The 21509-nt window shown below is 39.3% G+C and overlaps 1 long non-coding RNA gene across 1 annotated transcript; it reads right to left on the bottom strand.

Moving 5' to 3' along the window:
- Nucleotides 1–915: 915 nt before the first annotated feature.
- Nucleotides 916–16107, bottom strand: LOC134420380 (uncharacterized). The gene is made up of 12 exons (XR_010028327.1): nt 15890–16107; nt 15208–15271; nt 14436–14511; nt 14009–14318; nt 13551–13668; nt 12168–12398; nt 4653–4717; nt 3972–4035; nt 3200–3275; nt 2772–3081; nt 2314–2431; nt 916–1157 (listed from the first exon to the last, which is right to left on the bottom strand). It is a non-coding gene; the product is annotated as an uncharacterized LOC134420380 (long non-coding RNA).
- Between the last annotated feature and the right edge of the window lie 5402 nt (nt 16108–21509).

Genomic DNA, 21509 nt, shown 5'->3' with positions numbered 1-21509 from the left:
AAATCCCACTATAAAGTAGCCCAAAACCTCCGCACATGCTCATCATAAACTTCCTCCTAAACCAGTATCTCAAAAACCCCAAAAAACTCAAACACACCTTGAAAATGACACAACTGCTAATAAAAACAAACACCCAATAAAAATTAAATCAAACCAACTCACTAGACTCAAAACTGCACGACTGACCCTAAACATTACTAAAAAAAGTCCCCAAAGCTCTACCTTTATGCTAATGCACAAATAATAACCTATGATCTATCAAAGTTATTTGAAAAAATAAAAAAAAAAATTAAAACCATGAAAATAAAAAACCTAAACTATTAAAATACTAAAAATTATCACTACCTAAATTAAAAAACATATTGCCTATAAAACCCACCATATAAATGCTCCTGTCCCAAAAAATAAAAATAAAAAAAACTATCGAACCAGAAAGAAATCAGAACTTAGGAACACCAAAACCATAGCCTTCAAGAAGTCACACCACATCCCTTATCATACACCAACTACAAACAAAATAAAACAATACATTGAATTCTTAAAAACCACCTTAAAACCACTACACTGAAAAACATTTCAAAAATTAAAAACTGCATTTAACAAAAGCCATCTAATAAATTCACACCCAAAACTCCAGCAGCCCAGCTGGCCCTACCAAAGCTCTAGGTTTATACATACAGTAAACAAAACCAAAATCCCAGTAATACCCATCAGAAATCTATGAAAGAACCCTATGGAAATTAATCCTGCCTCAAATAAAAACCAACCCATCCAGAAAGTCAGCTTCACTCAAAAAACAATTTACACAGAGTTAATAATACCAAGAAATAAAACAACACACCATATACCACCAATGAATATCATAGTGAAGTAAAAAAAAACACTACATTTTTCCTTTTGTTTTTTAAACTAACTTCTTTTATTACCTAGAACAAAAGCTTTTGCCAGGACTGTAGCAACAACAACAACAACTTCTTTTTCTTCTTCTCCTTCTGAAATGTCCCTTCTCACTCCCAAATTCCTTTCAACTCCTGAGTTTACATCCAAGCAAAAAGCAAAATTCGTGCACTCGTGCGTCCGCTGCTCCTGTCAGATTCTCTGTTTCCCTCCACATCTTCTTACACTTTCAGTCTTCACGCTGTCCCGCCGTGATGAGTCTGACAGAAGAAATGGCACATGTTAACAGAGCATTTCCCTCCCTCCCTCCCTCCTCCCTCTGGTTTCCTCAGTGCATTTCAATCCATCCCAGGCCTGCAGTGATGCACCCTCACCCCAAAGCTCACAGCAAGCATGCAGCAGCTCAGGCTCACTCGGCTCCAGGGCCCAGAGCCTGCAGGCCCTGCAGCTGCCACACGGATGGACCTGGTTCCCTCCCCGGGTGCCCAGAGGGAAACCTGAGGGCAGGCGTCCACCCCGAGGGTGCACCTGGAGCCCCGGGCAGGCATGGAGTCACCGGCTGCTCTCTGGGGACGACACCCTCCCTGCAGGCCACACTGCCTCGTCCTCTCCCTCCCTGTGGGACAGGCACCTCGAGGGTCTGTGACCAGCCCCCTTCCGTCAGCATCCAGGTGCTGTGTCAGAGCCAGAGGGGTCAATTCGTGGTGAGTACCGATGGCACACAAATGGCAGCCCGAGGAAATCGTGTTCTGGGCTCTAAGTGGTTGGGACAGGGTCTGATTTTTTGCTTTGTACTTTTATGATGATTAGTACAACAGGGCTCTGATGGATGACATGGCAACACAGAACTAAAAACTCCTCGACAGGATTACATCAACTTCTAGGAAAAGACAAAAGCTTAGGACCCTTCTGAAATCTACTTTTAATCCAAAGCACGGGGATTGTCAGCATGCTACACCTTCCAGCTTTTCAAAGCAGCTTACCTCTGAAGACCAGGAAACATTGATTTCTACAGAAACAATGGGCAACCCCCAGGCTAATCTCAGCACTACTGTTTAATAGGGGACCTGCCAGCGTGCCAGTCCAGCTTCAAGTGTGCTTTACTTCAGTCTAACGTCCCCACACACTTCTTCTCACATCTCCCAACCCTGGCATCTTATTTTCCCCTAAAGCTTCTCTTCATTAGCAATTTCCAAGTAACATGGTATTTTTACAACATTCAAAAATGTCATGCTGGACTGTGCTAGAGAGTAATCTGCAAATATCAGCTGAGCAAAGTTTGAATTGACTTGTCCAGAGAAAAAAACTACAAGTGAACACCTACACCTGCCTACAAAGAGCTAACAAGCCCCTGGCAGCTGCCAGCATCAAAGCACAGCGGATGTTTCTAATACAGGGTAAGGATAACAATATCACCTTCTGTTCTCTCCAGCTTCTTTTCCCTGCAGTCATATTTGGCTTCTTATGGTTTTTGTAGTCTCTGTGTCTTCTTGGACAGCACCGAGCCCGACGACAAGGATACGAGAGTCTTTCCCTGCCATGCGGAGAGAACCAGGAAAACAGTTAAAATAAGAACAGGGCAGTTTGAAATTCGTACTTGCAACGAGAAGCAGCGCCTAACCAACAGAACAAAAGTAAACCAAGCATGATACCTCCCTGGGGACAGAAGACTTATAAACTCTCCAGGATTTACAATTCTAGCGACCAAACCCTTCAGGACAGCAGCCAAGTGTCCCATGGGGTGGTGCTGCACCAAAGAACCATCTGAGAGGTTCCAAAGAGTGAAATGCACAAGATTTTGCAAAGACAAAAAATCTTGCAAATTAACAAAAATACAATAGATGTAAACTACAGGGCAAGAGTACAAGTGTTACCTTTGGGAGCTGGAACCATCCAGGTGAGCACCTGATAACTGGATCCTCACCAGAGTTTGAACCCTTTAGGACACAGAAGGGTTTTCCCCAGAAATTTCACAGACTGAGTTTCGATAGAAGCACGCTCGCCGGATCCTCAGAAACGTCACCCATTCTCCAGGTGTCTGGAGAGAACTGCAAATGGCTCTCACGTAGTTGCAGCTGCTTCTGTAAGGTCTCAGGGTGAATTTCACCAGATGCAACCAAATTGGGCAACTCCCAGTGGGACAGAAGGAACCCAAAGCTTGGGTTCGCAGAGCTGCAGCAAATACTGAGGAAACAAACGTAACAGCGTAAAAAAATAATAAACCATCCATTTTTTTCTCTTGCTTTTGTTTTTCTTCTTATTCAGATCAGCATAGCAATTAAAGAGAAGGTGAAAACCTCACCATTACTGAATATTTCACCATCTGTAAGCTGAGCATCCTTAGCATAGAGGACTCCAAAGTTAAAATTCACCGATCCCTGGGAAATAAAACCAAATATCGTATGGTAAACAGTCAAACAGCAGACATAAAAATGTGTTTCCTCTAAGGACTTTCAGGTATGTATGCATCTTTGCATTACACATTAGAACATACACTTTATACCATCACCTAATACATAATAATTTACCTTTAAATTTTGATAGTCTAGCATGAATTTTTAACTTAAACTGGTGATCTATTATTATTCAGTTGGTGCCTAAAGTTATTTCTGCTGTCACGTTCAAAAAAACATCAAGTTTTTTTACTGGCATGAGCAATTGATTTCAAAGTCATCACAAGCCCACCAAAACACAAAGCTGGGTTCACTGGACGGGTCTGTGAGCTAGAAGTAGTTAGGCTTGTACTTCCCTCTTGCTCTTCCAGAACCAATAAATCCTGTCAACAAAACCAGGATCTTTAGCCCACTGCTGTGAAAGATTCTACAAGGATGATGGTTTGATTTGTGTTTAGAAGTTTTGATTTGAAATGGCCAGTCCAATGGATAAAGACAGTTTAAGTAGTATTACATTACTATTATTATTATTATTATTTCTATTTTTATTTTTACTATTACTACTACTATTGTTATCACCTGCTACTGGAAGAAACAAACCAGTAGTACCTATACTTAATTACTTTTATTTCCAGAAAATAATAAAGAAAAAGAACCAAACCAAAAAAAGTCACTTCCTACCTTTTATATCAAGGGATGAAAAATTTCTCTTGGGCTCTTCTCCAGTTTATCAAGACTCAGAGCACTGAAAGGCAAACAAAACAGTGCTTTATAGAAGGGCAAGCGCACGTTTCAAGGCTGAACCACCAACTGATTGCAGTGACAGCACTTACAACATGAATCCTTCCCAGAGCCTCTGTTCAATGGAATGTTCTGTGGAACTGCCGTTTCTTTCCCAAAACACTAACTTCCAACACTTCCTAATCGTATTTTGTATTTTAAAACAAAAGAAGTTAGTGAGACTCTGTGCGGAGATCAGGTTTAAATTTATTTCCTTCCAAAGCACAGAGCTCTCTTCCATCACCCTTCCCTTTGGCTCTACACTGAATCATGGTGAGCATTTGAGGAGTGCCCAATAATCAATTCTATTTCTCTCTTTTTCTAGTTCTCTCTATTCCTAAATCATTCAAGACAAGTCAAATGAAAAATGACAAGTTCAGCATCAAAGTCACACTTTTTCCCTTTGTCTGCTCAAGAACAGGCTCTAAATCCACTTATTGCTGCTTCAACGATTCAGACTTGCAAAACCATTCTTACATGTTTTACAGGTTTATCATACAACCCACAGAACGCAAGCTCTGAATTACAGGAAAAGGTACACAGGCAAATATCTAAAGGGATCACTTATTTGTAAATACATACCTTGATAGAGAGCGCACTGAGAACCTTTCCGTGGGACTCTAAGGGACGCATGCTTTGTGAGCACCCTGTAAACAAGAAAAGCTACGATATATTACAGGACATCCCCACTTTTTCTACATATTCAAATAGGATTTTTAATAAAAACAGTTCAGTTACAAAAGAAGGAAGAAAACCAAGCTAATTTTACTCAGCTGTATATACTGCCGATTTAGAGAAAAATGCCGGGCCGCGTCGGCCGTTGCGTCACACGCCGCGCCGGCAGCAGGGCCTGCCGGGAGTTGGAGTCTCGGGCTGGCAGCCACTCATGTGCCGCGTCAGCCGTTGCGTCACACGCCGCGCCGGCAGCAGGGTGTGCCGGGAGTTGGAGTCTCGGGCTGACAGCCACGGCTCCGTCCCCCGGGAGCCACCGGGAGCTGCAGTCCTTCCCGGGCATCAAACGGGTCCTTCGCCCCAGGGCGGGGAAGGACCTGAGGCAGCACCGCTCCTCCCGAATGCCCTCTCTTTTTCCCTCCAACTCTTTTTACTTTTTTTCACTCTGTTTTTCACCACTTCCCTTCCCTCTTGCTCTCCTGCTTCCCTTCCTTCCCTTCCCTTCCCCTTTCTTGTATTTCTGATCTTGGTTTTCCTTTCCACCTTTAGAATAAAAGAGCAGCAGTAGTAACTTTCAGGCTACCCGGGAGTAAAAAAAAAAAAATCCAAAACGAAAATGATTTAAAGAAAACTATTTATTCCCTGGGAGCCTGAAATTTTCTACTGCTGCACGTGACACAGAGCTTTTATTCCTTCTTATAGATAGTTGATATTTTATATATATTTATAGTTTATATTGATGCATTATATTAATAACTATATTTAATATGCACTTTATTCAAAAATATACGGGAATTATTTTCTTAATTATTTACCATATCTACTGCTACAACTTATTTTTCCTTATATTTCTAATTTTCATATAAATCTTTAATGTGTTTATGATATATTTCTATGCTTATATTTCTACCTTTGTATTATTTGTATTTGTAATTTTTACACTAAAACCCCTGCTTTGGCAAAGAAAAAACAAAACCATCCATTATTTTAAACTACCTAAATTTTTTTTTATATTTATATTTATCATAATATACAACAAATGATAGATATATATAGATAGATAGATATATCACATCCATATTTAAATCTATTTTATATCCATTTCCTATAATATTTTTAATAAAATATATACAGTATTACTTGTATTATATATTGTATCAATTTATGTTATTTTACATTTACAATTTATTATTAATTTTTTATATATCTGCATATAGTTGCAATACATTTATATATTTGTATTTTTGTTTGGGTTGTATTTACACTTATATTCTTTATTCATATATCTATAAACACACACAATACTCTATGAAAATTAGAATAACTTATTGTAACATATAATGACTTATGTTACATGTTAAATTTTAAAAATTGACCGAATATATAAAAATAAAATTGGCTCACTCCCATTGCTACACATCTACTTCTTTTGTTTCAATATAGTTAGAGTCATAATTATATATTTAAAATCCAATTCCTAGATGGAATGACAGAACAAACAGCATCAAATTCCCACCAATATCTTCCAAAAACATCAAGATACCTCCAACAGCCAAACAAGTGTCAGCGAAAAAACAAAGAACACTCTTTTCAGTAACAATTCTCATCACGACAGAAAAATGGAACCCAAATAAAAGAAAATCCTATAGAAACACACACAGCAAATTACAAAAAGTACTAAAAAAAAGTCAAACCAATCTACTCAACTCAAGCCAGTGCCACTCACCCTGAACGACGTTACTGAAAAAAAACCCAACAAAATTCTACCTCTACACTAACTCAAGGAATAAACAATCCTCTGTAAAAATAACTGTAAAACCTGAACTAATTAACAAAATGGAAAAACATCTCAACCACTAAAAACTAAGAAATTAACTACCCAAATAAATAAATACTTTAAAAACCCACCATATAAATACCCATGTTCCCAAAATAAACCCTGATAAACAATACTCAAATACATTAAAAGACAACAACAACAACAACCAAAAAAAGAAAATAAAGAAACCAACAACAGGAATAATACCAAAAACCGGATAAACTTAAATCTGCAACAAAAAAATTATTCCCAACTGAATAAACCCATAGTGCCTCAAGCTATCAAAATAAAAATACCACCTAGAAACAAACACAAAGACTAAAGACAAACGTAACCATAAACAATGTCCCCCAAATTACCCGTAACCATAAAACATACACTACAATCAAACAAACCAAACAAATAAAAGCCCTGGAAGACGATAAACACACATGCAATTATCGAGATTAAAAACCCGCTGCTATGAACGACACGACGCTACCTCAAGCCCCCCAAAACAAACACTACACACTCACGCTAATAAAAGCCACCGCAACAGAATTAAAATCCGAACCGCTGCTTGGCGCTACGACCCGGAAAAACCATGGCGCGCCCTTCTAAACATAACACCCCGCCAAAAAAATATATATCCGACTACAAAACCCAATCCGAAACGAACCTTTATCATCCCTACCGGCACCGAGAACCGTGCCGCTCAGGAAGAACACCGTATCCCTTAGCGTACACCCGCTGCAAACCGAACCCAGTGATGCAATCAACGCCTCCAAAGCGCCTCCGAGCCACGGCACCGCCGAACTTGGAGCGGCCGAACCCCGCGCTCGCTGCCGGCCCCGGACGGAGCGCGGCTCCCGGCAGGAAAGCGGCTCCTGCGGCGGCTGCTCCGGCACGCGGGGCCGGCGCCGTCCCGGGGAGCCCCGCCCGCTGCCCCTGCCCGGCGGGGCCGGCACCGGGCCCGGGGCTACGAGCAGCGCCCGAGCCCCGCGCCCGGAGCAGCCGGAGCGGCCGGCACCGCCCGGGCCGGCGCAGCAGCGCCCGCGCCGCCTCTGCTGCCCTTGGCCGGCCCGGCCCTGCTCCGCTCGGCTCCGCACAGGTCGCACCGGCGCGGCTCCGCCCCTGCCACCCTTGGCCGGCCCGGCCGCGCCGAATCCCCCGTGCGCCCCGGCAGCTGCCCGAGCGGGAACGTTCCGGGCCGGGCCGCGGGCACGGGGAGCGCCCTCCAATGCAGCGGCACAGCCCCATTGCAGCCCTACAAACGCTGCCGGAGCTGCGGCTTCCCGCAAGCCAACCCCGAAACCGCAGACGGGGCGCACCTCACTTCAACAAGGGCAAAGAAATGCGTTCTCCCCTAAAATTTCACCCCCTAGGAGAGCAGAAAAGAAGGGGCGCTCCCCAAATGAAAGCCTTCGACTGATGGGAAAGGGCGATTTCGACCTCCATTCCAACCCTTGAAAAGGAGGGACACCAGGGCTGCCCCATCCATTTAAACCCGAGGGTGGTGCAAATGGGGTGGCTGCCTTCAAATCAAACCCATAATACCACAAGAATACTTTTCCCATTCCCCTTAGAATAGAACGCAGGGATTCCCTGTCACCCCAGGGATACCCCTAACAGCCTGGAAAAGGCAGCTTTTCCTGCAATCAACACCCTTAAAACCACAAGTGAAGAAGGATCCCCTCAGGTCAAACGCAGACAATAAAAGAAGAGGAGCTGCTTCCTTCTCCTTAATCCCTTTTGTCCTCATAAGCTCCATTTTTGTTCCTGGGGATCCGGGGAGGGACTGGCAAGATGAAATTGCAAAGGGGAAGGACAAAATTCCCCGCTCCAAACCCACACGGGCTCACCTGTTCGGCTGCTGCTCCCCGGCACAAAGATTCGTCCCTCGGCACCTCCTTTAAGCGATGCTCCACGTACCCAAGCGCAGCTCCAGGTGTTCCCCCCGACCCTGTGGGAAGCTCTCGCAGTCCTTCCATGAGACAGCGCCGGGAGCGCCCCATAAACCCCTCTACTCAGCAGCTCCATGCAAAAGGGAGCTGAGGCAAAGCCTCCCCCTAAAACAGCCTCGCCCCGGCAGGAGCCGGCCCCTCATCATCCTCACACTCACACCTGGGCTGCTCCGAGCCCCCATCATCCTCACACTCACACCTGGGCTGCTCCACGCCCCCATCATCCTCACAGCTCACACCTGGGCTGCTCCGAGCCCCCATCATATATTTTTCATATTTATATTCGCATTTATATTTAGAATTTATATTACTGTATAATAAAAATTATATTATATATTGCATCTCTTCATGTTACTTACATAGGTTTCTATTTCTATTCATCGTTTGGTATTATATCTTTATATCTCTATATATTTATTATATATTTCTGTATGTCGATTTACATTTCTGTAGTACTTATATTATTTAAAATAAAACCCCTGCCTCTAACGAAATAAAAAGCAAAGACACCCCTTTCTTTAAAACACATTTAAAATTTTAAAAATAATTTTGTTTGTCATAATTTTATTCACATCTATATTTGTAATTTTCATTTGTTATATTTATAGATATTATATATATTGGAGAGAATACCTTTTTATATAATAATAGATATATTATTTTTTCATATTAATATTCACATTTCTATTTACAATGTATATTGATGTACATTGTCCATTTATACATTTCTTTTTATAAATACATTTCTATTCCATATTGCATATATCCCTAAAACTTAAATTTATTTGTATATTTTTATAAATATTTTTACATAGTAAGTATATATTTCTGTTAGGATTTTTACTTCTGTAACACTCACAGTACTCAAAATAAAACCCCTGCCTCTACCCCATACATGGCAAATAAAACCCCCTTTCATTTCAACTGTATTTAAATTTTTTAAAAAATATTTTTCAAATTTATATTTAAAATGTTTACTGATGTATGATCGATTTTGCATTCATATTTAGCGATTTATTTATAAATTTATATTCTATGTTACATGTGTTCCTATTACTTATATTTTTATATACTTTTATTCAGATCTTTATATATATATTATATCTTTCTGTGTTAGGATTTTTCCATCTGTAACACTTACATTATTTAAAATAAAACCCCTGCCTCTACCCACATTAAAGCCAAAAAGAACCTCAGTCTTCTCAACTGCATTTAAATATTTTTTAAAGTTCTATTTTCCAGGTTCATATTCACTTTTACATTTAAAATGTATACTAATGTATACTCTTATTTGTATTCTCCATTACATCTATTCCTATTATTTATATTTACTTCTATTTTGTGTTTATGTATATATATTTATATCTTGATTTTATATCTCAATATTTAGAAATAGATAACAATAATATCTACATTCATATTATTTAAAATAAAAACCCTGCCTCTACCCCAATAATAAAAAAGACCCCAACCCTTTCTTTTAAAAAATATTTAAATAGCTTTTATCCTTATGTCTGATTTTTATATTCCTATTTGTATTTATAATAATGTATATTAATGTCTATTGCTTACTTATACATTTATCTTTACCAATGTCAAGTTATGAATAAATTTACATTCTATATTACATCTGATGCGAGTAGTTATTTCTATATTTTTATACATATTTTTATACATTGATTAAATATTTCTGCGTCAAGATTTTTACTTCTCTAACACTTATAATATTCAAAATAAAACCCCTGCCTCTACTTAAATAAAAGCCAAAACATTCCCTTTCTTTTAAACTATATTTACATATTTTTATATTTATATTCCCATAAAATGTTATTTATATTCTGTACTACAACTCTTCATATTACTTACATATATTTATATATAAATTTATATTCATACTTCAGCAATTTCTCTTTATATATTTATTATATATTTCTATCTTAAGATCCACATTTCTATATTACTTATATTATTTAAAATAAAACTCCTGCCTCTAACCAAATAAAAACCAAGGACACCCCTTTATTTGAACCAGATTTAAAATGCAGGAAGTAAATTTATTTTTCAAAATTGTAATGATATTCATATGGATATTTTTATTTATTTTATTAATAGATATTATATATATTAGAGAGAATACCTTCTAATATAATCATAGATATATATTTTCTGTATTATATATATTTTCTTACTTAGATTTGTTTAAATTAAATATGTATAGATATTTGTATTTCTATATATATTTGTATATCTGAATTTATATTTTATTTCTATCATTTAAAAACCCCAGCCTATAACCTAAATAAACCCCCCCAATTTACTTTAACTCTATTTAAATATTTTTATATTTACAATCTATATTTATATATCTTTGTGTATATATATATAAAATAGACTATCATTTATCTGTGTGATAATACGTTACAATTATATACCATATATTATAGTTTTACGTATGTATCTGTTATCTATATTTATGTTTACCACTCTAATTTTATATTTATTTTTAAATTTATATTTATTTTTATTTTCATCTCTATATTAAACCATAGAAGTTCATTAACCCGACACACCAGAACCACAACAATACTGTACCTTTGTCAGCACCGGCACGCAGCACACGCCCATCCCATCGCAGCACAGCAAAACAAAACCTATTTCTATTACTAACGGAACAAACATCCCACAACACTGAACCCTAATAAAAACTCAAATAAACCTAACTGTAAATAAATTTTAAATCCCACTATAAAGTAGCCCAAAACCTCCGCACATGCTCATCATAAACTTCCTCCTAAACCAGTATCTCAAAAACCCCAAAAAACTCAAACACACCTTGAAAATGACACAACTGCTAATAAAAACAAACACCCAATAAAAATTAAATCAAACCAACTCACTAGACTCAAAACTGCACGACTGACCCTAAACATTACTAAAAAAAGTCCCCAAAGCTCTACCTTTATGCTAATGCACAAATAATAACCTATGATCTATCAAAGTTATTTGAAAAAATAAAAAAAAAAATTAAAACCATGAAAATAAAAAACCTAAACTATTAAAATACTAAAAATTATCACTACCTAAATTAAAAAACATATTGCCTATAAAACCCACCATATAAATGCTCCTGTCCCAAAAAATAAAAATAAAAAAAACTATCGAACCAGAAAGAAATCAGAACTTAGGAACACCAAAACCATAGCCTTCAAGAAGTCACACCACATCCCTTATCATACACCAACTGCAAACAAAATAAAACAATACATTGAATTCTTAAAAACCACCTTAAAACCACTACACTGAAAAACATTTCAAAAATTAAAAACTGCATTTAACAAAAGCCATCTAATAAATTCACACCCAAAACTCCAGCAGCCCAGCTGGCCCTACCAAAGCTCTAGGTTTATACATACAGTAAACAAAACCAAAATCCCAGTAATACCCATCAGAAATCTATGAAAGAACCCTATGGAAATTAATCCTGCCTCAAATACAAACCAACCCATCCAGAAAGTCAGCTTCACTCAAAAAACAATTTACACAGAGTTAATAATACCAAGAAATAAAACAACACACCATATACCACCAATGAATATCATAGTGAAGTAAAAAAAAAACACTACATTTTTCCTTTTTGTTTTTTAAACTAACTTCTTTTATTACCTAGAACAAAAGCTTTTGCCAGGACTGTAGCAACAACAACAACAACTTCTTTTTCTTCTTCTCCTTCTGAAATGTCCCTTCTCACTCCCAAATTCCTTTCAACTCCTGAGTTTACATCCAAGCAAAAAGCAAAATTCGTGCACTCGTGCGTCCGCTGCTCCTGTCAGATTCTCTGTTTCCCTCCACATCTTCTTACACTTTCAGTCTTCACGCTGTCCCGCCGTGATGAGTCTGACAGAAGAAATGGCACATGTTAACAGAGCATTTCCCTCCCTCCCTCCTCCCTCTGGTTTCCTCAGTGCATTTCAATCCATCCCAGGCCTGCAGTGATGCACCCTCACCCCAAAGCTCACAGCAAGCATGCAGCAGCTCAGGCTCACTCGGCTCCAGGGCCCAGAGCCTGCAGGCCCTGCAGCTGCCACACGGATGGACCTGGTTCCCTCCCCAGGTGCCCAGAGGGAAACCTGAGGGCAGGCGTCCACCCCGAGGGTGCACCTGGAGCCCCGGGCAGGCATGGAGTCACCGGCTGCTCTCTGGGGACGACACCCTCCCTGCAGGCCACACTGCCTCGTCCTCTCCCTCCCTGTGGGACAGGCACCTCGAGGGTCTGTGACCAGCCCCCTTCCGTCAGCATCCAGGTGCTGTGTCAGAGCCAGAGGGGTCAATTCGTGGTGAGTACCGATGGCACACAAATGGCAGCCCGAGGAAATCGTGTTCTGGGCTCTAAGTGGTTGGGACAGGGTCTGATTTTTTGCTTTGTACTTTTATGATGATTAGTACAACAGGGCTCTGATGGATGACATGGCAACACAGAACTAAAAACTCCTCAACAGGATTACATCAACTTCTAGGAAAAGACAAAAGCTTAGGACCCTTCTGAAATCTACTTTTAATCCAAAGCACGGGGATTGTCAGCATGCTACACCTTCCAGCTTTTCAAAGCAGCTTACCTCTGAAGACCAGGAAACATTGATTTCTACAGAAACAATGGGCAACCCCCAGGCTAATCTCAGCACTACTGTTTAATAGGGGACCTGCCAGCGTGCCAGTCCAGCTTCAAGTGTGCTTTACTTCAGTCTAACGTCCCCACACACTTCTTCTCACATCTCCCAACCCTGGCATCTTATTTTCCCCTAAAGCTTCTCTTCATTAGCAATTTCCAAGTAACATGGTATTTTTACAACATTCAAAAATGTCATGCTGGACTGTGCTAGAGAGTAATCTGCAAATATCAGCTGAGCAAAGTTTGAATTGACTTGTCCAGAGAAAAAAACTACAAGTGAACACCTACACCTGCCTACAAAGAGCTAACAAGCCCCTGGCAGCTGCCAGCATCAAAGCACAGCGGATGTTTCTAATACAGGGTAAGGATAACAATATCACCTTCTGTTCTCTCCAGCTTCTTTTCCCTGCAGTCATATTTTGCTTCTTATGGTTTTTGTAGTCTCCGTATCTTCTTGGACAGCACCGAGCCCGACGACAAGGATACGAGAGTCTTTCCCTGCCATGCGGAGAGAACCAGGAAAACAGTTAAAATAAGAACAGGGCAGTTTGAAATTCGTACTTGCAACGAGAAGCAGCGCCTAACCAACAGAACAAAAGTAAACCAAGCATGATACCTCCCTGGGGACAGAAGACTTATAAACTCTCCAGGATTTACAATTCTAGCGACCAAACCCTTCAGGACAGCAGCCAAGTGTCCCATGGGGTGGTGCTGCACCAAAGAACCATCTGAGAGGTTCCAAAGAGTGAAATGCACAAGATTTTGCAAAGACAAAAAATCTTGCAAATTAACAAAAATACAATAGATGTAAACTACAGGGCAAGAGTACAAGTGTTACCTTTGGGAGCTGGAACCATCCAGGTGAGCACCTGATAACTGGATCCTCACCAGAGTTTGAACCCTTTAGGACACAGAAGGGTTTTCCCCAGAAATTTCACAGACTGAGTTTCGATAGAAGCACGCTCGCCGGATCCTCAGAAACGTCACCCATTCTCCAGGTGTCTGGAGAGAACTGCAAATGGCTCTCACGTAGTTGCAGCTGCTTCTGTAAGGTCTCAGGGTGAATTTCACCAGATGCAACCAAATTGGGCAACTCCCAGTGGGACAGAAGGAACCCAAAGCTTGGGTTCGCAGAGCTGCAGCAAATACTGAGGAAACAAACGTAACAGCGTAAAAAATAATAAACCATCCATTTTTTTCTCTTGCTTTTGTTTTTCTTCTTATTCAGATCAGCATAGCAATTAAAGAGAAGGTGAAAACCTCACCATTACTGAATATTTCACCATCTGTAAGCTGAGCATCCTTAGCATAGAGGACTCCAAAGTTAAAATTCACCGATCCCTGGGAAATAAAACCAAATATCGTATGGTAAACAGTCAAACAGCAGACATAAAAATTTGTTTCCTCTAAGGACTTTCAGGTATGTATGCATCTTTGCATTACACATTAGAACATACACTTTATACCATCACCTAATACATAATAATTTACCTTTAAATTTTGATAGTCTAGCATGAATTTTTAACTTAAACTGGTGATCTATTATTATTCAGTTGGTGCCTAAAGTTATTTCTGCTGTCACGTTCAAAAAAACATGAATTTTTTTTACTGGAATCAGCAATTGATTTCAAAGTCATCACAAGCCCACCAAAACACAAAGCTGGGTTCACTGGACGGGTCTGTGAGCTAGAAGTAGTTAGGCTTGTACTTCCCTCTTGCTCTTCCAGAACCAATAAATCCTGTCAACAAAACCAGGATCTTTAGCCCACTGCTGTGAAAGATTCTACAAGGATGATGGTTTGATTTGTGTTTAGAAGTTTTGATTTGAAATGGCCAGTCCAATGGATAAAGACAGTTTAAGTAGTATTACATTACTATTATTATTATTATTATTTCTATTTTTATTTTTACTATTACTACTACTATTGTTATCACCTGCTACTGGAAGAAACAAACCAGTAGTACCTATACTTAATTACTTTTATTTCCAGAAAATAATAAAGAAAAAGAACCAAACCAAAACAAGTCACTTCCTACCTTTTATATCAAGGGATGAAAAATTTCTCTTGGGCTCTTCTCCAATTTATCAAGACTCAGAGCACTGAAAGGCAAACAAAACAGTGCTTTATAGAAGGGCAAGCGCACGTTTCAAGGCTGAACCACCAACTGATTGCAGTGACAGCACTTACAACATGAATCCTTCCCAGAGCCTCTGTTCAATGGAATGTTCTGTGGAACTGCCGTTTCTTTCCCAAAACACTAACTTCCAACACTTCCTAATCGTATTTTGTATTTTAAAACAAAAGAAGTTAGTGAGACTCTGTGCGGAGATCAGGTTTAAATTTATTTCCTTCCAAAGCACAGAGCTCTCTTCCATCACCCTTCCCTTTGGCTCTACACTGAATCATGGTGAGCATTTGAGGAGTGCCCAATAATCAATTCTATTTCTCTCTTTTTCTAGTTCTCTCTATTCCTAAATCATTCAAGACAAGTCAAATGAAAAATGACAAGTTCAGCATCAAAGTCACACTTTTTCCCTTTGTCTGCTCAAGAACAGGCTCTAAATCCACTTATTGCTGCCTTCAACGATTCAGACTTGCAAAACCATTCTTAGATGTTTTACAGGTTTATCATACAACCCACATAACGCAAGCTCTGAATTACAGGAAAAGGTACACAGGCAAATATCTAAAGGGATCACTTATTTGTAAATACATACCTTGATAGAGAGCGCACTGAGAACCTTTCCGTGGGACTCTAAGGGACGCATGCTTTGTGAGCACCCTGTAAACAAGAAAAGCTACGATATATTACAGGACATCCCCACTTTTTCTACATATTCAAATAGGATTTTTAATAAAAACAGTTCAGTTACAAAAGAAGGAAGAAAACCAAGCTAATTTTACTCAGCTGTATTTACTGCCGATTTAGAGAAAAATGCCGGGCCACGTCGGCCGTTGCGTCACACGCCGCGCCGGCAGCAGGGCCTGCCGGGAGTTGGAGTCTCGGGCTGACAGCCACGGCTCCGTCCCCCGGGAGCCACCGGGAGCTGCAGTCCTTCCCGGGCATCAAACGGGTCCTTCGCCCCAGGGCGGGGAAGGACCTGAGGCAGCACCGCTCCTCCCGAATGCCCTCTCTTTTTCCCTCCAACTCTTTTTACTTTTTTTCACTCTGTTTTTCACCACTTCCCTTCCCTCTTGCTCTCCTGCTTCCCTTCCTTCCCTTCCCTTCCCCTTTCTTGTATTTCTGATCTTGGTTTTCCTTTCCACCTTTAGAATAAAAGAGCAGCAGTAGTAACTTTCAGGCTACCCGGGAGTAAAAAAAAAAAAATCCAAAACGAAAATGATTTAAAGAAAACTATTTATTCCCTGGGAGCCTGAAATTTTCTACTGCTGCACGTGACACAGAGCTTTTATTCCTTCTTATAGATAGTTGATATTTTATATATATTTATAGTTTATATTGATGCATTATATTAATAACTATATTTAATATGCACTTTATTCAAAAATATACGGGAATTATTTTCTTAATTATTTACCATATCTACTGCTACAACTTATTTTTCCTTATATTTCTAATTTTCATATAAATCTTTAATGTGTTTATGATATATTTCTATGCTTATATTTCTACCTTTGTATTATTTGTATTTGTAATTTTTACACTAAAACCCCTGCTTTGGCAAAGAAAAAACAAAACCATCCATTATTTTAAACTACCTAAATTTTTTTTTATATTTATATTTATCATAATATACAACAAATGATAGATATATATAGATAGATAGATATATCACATCCATATTTAAATCTATTTTATATCCATTTCCTATAATATTTTTAATAAAATATATACAGTATTACTTGTATTATATATTGTATCAATTTATGTTATTTTACATTTACAATTTATTATTAATTTTTTATATATCTGCATATAGTTGCAATACATTTATATATTTGTATTTTTGTTTGGGTTGTATTTACACTTATATTCTTTATTCATATATCTATAAACACACACAATACTCTATGAAAATTAGAATAACTTATTGTAACATATAATGACTTATGTTACATGTTAAATTTTAAAAATTGACCGAATATATAAAAATAAAATTGGCTCACTCCCATTGCTACACATCTACTTCTTTTGTTTCAATATAGTTAGAGTCATAATTATATATTTAAAATCCAATTCCTAGATGGAATGACAGAACAAACAGCATCAAATTCCCACCAATATCTTCCAAAAACATCAAGATACCTCCAACAGCCAAACAAGTGTCAGCGAAAAAACAAAGAACACTCTTTTCAGTAACAATTCTCATCACGACAGAAAAAGGGAACCCAAATAAAAGAAAATCCTATAGAAACACACACAGCAAATTACAAAAAGTACTAAAAAAAAGTCAAACCAATCTACTCAACTCAAGCCAGTGCCACTCACCCTGAACGACGTTACTGAAAAAAAACCCAACAAAATTCTACCTCTACACTAACTCAAGGAATAAACAATCCTCTGTAAAAATAACTGTAAAACCTGAACTAATTAACAAAATGGAAAAACATCTCAACCACTAAAAACTAAGAAATTAACTACCCAAATAAATAAATACTTTAAAAACCCACCATATAAATACCCATGTTCCCAAAATAAACCCTGATAAACAATACTCAAATACATTAAAAGACAACAACAACAACAACCAAAAAAAGAAAATAAAGAAACCAACAACAGGAATAATATCAAAAACCAGATAAACTTAAATCTGCAACAAAAAAATTATTCCCAACTGAATAAACCCATAGTGCCTCAAGCTATCAAAATAAAAATACCACCTAGAAACAAACACAAAGACTAAAGACAAACGTAACCATAAACAATGTCCCCCAAATTACCCGTAACCATAAAACATACACTACAATCAAACAAACCAAACAAATAAAAGCCCTGGAAGACGATAAACACACATGCAATTATCGAGATTAAAAACCCGCTGCTATGAACGACACGACGCTACCTCAAGCCCCCCAAAACAAACACTACACACTCACGCTAATAAAAGCCACCGCAACAGAATTAAAATCCGAACCGCTGCTTGGCGCTACGACCCGGAAAAACCATGGCGCGCCCTTCTAAACATAACACCCCGCCAAAAAAATATATATCCGACTACAAAACCCAATCCGAAACGAACCTTTATCATCCCTACCGGCACCGAGAACCGTGCCGCTCAGGAAGAACACCGTATCCCTTAGCGTACACCCGCTGCAAACCGAACCCAGCGATGCAATCAACGCCTCCAAAGCGCCTCCGAGCCACGGCACCGCCGAACTTGGAGCGGCCGAACCCCGCGCTCGCTGCCGGCCCCGGACGGAGCGCGGCTCCCGGCAGGAAAGCGGCTCCTGCGGCGGCTGCTCCGGCACGCGGGGCCGGCGCCGTCCCGGGGAGCCCCGCCCGCTGCCCCTGCCCGGCGGGGCCGGCACCGGGCCCGGGGCTACCGGCAGCGCCCGAGCCCCGCGCCCGGAGCGGCCGGCACCGCCCGGGCCGGCGCAGCAGCGCCCGCGCCGCCTCTGCTGCCCTTGGCCGGCCCGGCCCTGCTCCGCTCGGCTCCGCACGGCTCGCACCGGCGCGGCTCCGCCCCTGCCACCCTTGGCCGGCCCGGCCGCGCCGAATCCCCCGTGCGCCCCGGCAGCTGCCCGAGCGGGAACGTTCCGGGCCGGGCCGCGGGCACGGGGAGCGCCCTCCAATGCAGCGGCACAGCCCCATTGCAGCCCTACAAACGCTGCCGGAGCTGCGGCTTCCCGCAAGCCAACCCCGAAACCGCAGACGGGGCGCACCTCACTTCAACAAGGGCAAAGAAATGCGTTCTCCCCTAAAATTTCACCCCCTAGGAGAGCAGAAAAGAAGGGGCGCTCCCCAAATGAAAGCCTTTGACTGATGGGAAAGGGCGATTTCGACCTCCATTCCAACCCTTGAAAAGGAGGGACACCAGGGCTGCCCCCTCCATTTAAACCCGAGGGTGGTGCAAATGGGGTGGCTGCCTTCAAATCAAACCCATAATACCACAAGAATACTTTTCCCATTCCCCTTAGAATAGAACGCAGGGATTCCCTGTCACCCCAGGGATACCCCTAACAGCCTGGAAAAGGCAGCTTTTCCTGCAATCAACACCCTTAAAACCACAAGTGAAGAGGGATCCACTCAGGTCAAACGCAGACAATAAAAGAAGAGGAGCTGCTTCCTTCTCCTTAATCCCTTTTGTCCTCATAAGCTCCATTTTTGTTCCTGGGGATCCGGGGAGGGACTGGCAAGATGAAATTGCAAAGGGGAAGGACAAAATTCCCCGCTCCAAACCCACACGGGCTCACCTGTTCGGCTGCTGCTCCCCGGCACAAAGATTCGTCCCTTGGCACCTCCTTTAAGCGATGCTCCACGTACCCAAGCGCAGCTCCAGGTGTTCCCCCCGACCCTGTGGGAAGCTCTCGCAGTCCTTCCATGAGACAGCGCCGGGAGCGCCCCATAAACCCCTCCACTCAGCAGCTCCATGCAAAAGGGAGCTGAGGCAAAGCCTCCCCCTAAAACAGCCTCGCCCCGGCAGGAGCCGGCCCCTCATCATCCTCACACTCACACCTGGGCTGCTCCGAGCCCCCATCATCCTCACACTCACACCTGGGCTGCTCCGAGCCCCCACCATCCTGACAGCTCATACCTGGGCTGCTCCGAGCCCCCATCATATATTTTCATATTTATATTCGCATTTATATTTAGAATTTATATTACTGTATAATAAAAATTATATTATATATTGCATCTCTTCATGTTACTTACATAGGTTTCTATTTCTATTCATCGTTTGGTATTATATCTTTATATCTCTATATATTTATTATATATTTCTGTATGTCGATTTACATTTCTATAGTACTTATATTATTTAAAATAAAACCCCTGCCTCTAACGAAATAAAAAGCAAAGACACCCCTTTCTTTAAAACACATTTAAAATTTTAAAAATAATTTTGTTTGTCATAATTTTATTCACATCTATATTTGTAATTTTCATTTGTTATATTTATAGATATTATATATATTGGAGAGAATACCTTTTTATATAATAATAGATATATTATTTTTTCATATTAATATTCACATTTCTATTTACAATGTATATTGATGTACATTGTCCATTTATACATTTCTTTTTATAAATACATTTCTATTCCATATTGCATATATCCCTAAAACTTAAATTTATTTGTATATTTTTATAAATATTTTTACATAGTAAGTATATATTTCTGTTAGGATTTTTACTTCTGTAACACTCACAGTACTCAAAATAAAACCCCTGCCTCTACCCCATACATGGCAAATAAAACCCCCTTTCATTTCAACTGTATTTAAATTTTTTTAAAAAATATTTTTCAAATTTATATTTAAAATGTTTACTGATGTATGATCGATTTTGCATTCATATTTAGCGATTGATTTATAAATTTATATTCTATGTTACATGTGTTCCTATTACTTATATTTTTATATACTTTTATTCAGATCTTTATATATATATTATATCTTTCTGTGTTAGGATTTTTCCATCTGTAACACTTACATTATTTAAAATAAAACCCCTGCCTCTACCCACATTAAAGCCAAAAAGAACCTCAGTCTTCTCAACTGTATTTAAATATTTTTTAAAGTTCTATTTTCCAGGTTCATATTCACTTTTACATTTAAAATGTATACTAATGTATACTCTTATTTGTATTCTCCATTACATCTATTCCTATTATTTATATTTACTTCTATTTTGTGTTTATGTATATATATTTATATCTTGATTTTATATCTCAATATTTAGAAATAGATAACAATAATATCTACATTCATATTATTTAAAATAAAAACCCTGCCTCTACCCCAATAATAAAAAAGACCCCAACCCTTTCTTTTAAAAAATATTTAAATAGCTTTTATCCTTATGTCTGATTTTTATATTCCTATTTGTATTTATAATAATGTATATTAATGTCTATTGCTTACTTATACATTTATCTTTACCAATGTCAAGTTATGAATAAATTTACATTCTATATGACATCTGATGCGAGTAGTTATTTCTATATTTTTATACATATTTTTATACATTGATTAAATATTTCTGCGTCAAGATTTTTACTTCTCTAACACTTATAATATTCAAAATAAAACCCCTGCCTCTACTTAAATAAAAGCCAAAACATTCCCTTTCTTTTAAACTATATTTACATATTTTTATATTTATATTCCCGTAAAATGTTATTTATATTCTGTACTACAACTCTTCATATT

Source organism: Melospiza melodia, chromosome 6 (assembly GCF_035770615.1).
Source record: "Melospiza melodia melodia isolate bMelMel2 chromosome 6, bMelMel2.pri, whole genome shotgun sequence".
NCBI classification, from domain to species: Eukaryota; Metazoa; Chordata; class Aves; order Passeriformes; family Passerellidae; genus Melospiza; species Melospiza melodia.
This window is presented reverse-complemented; position numbering and strand designations above follow the sequence as displayed.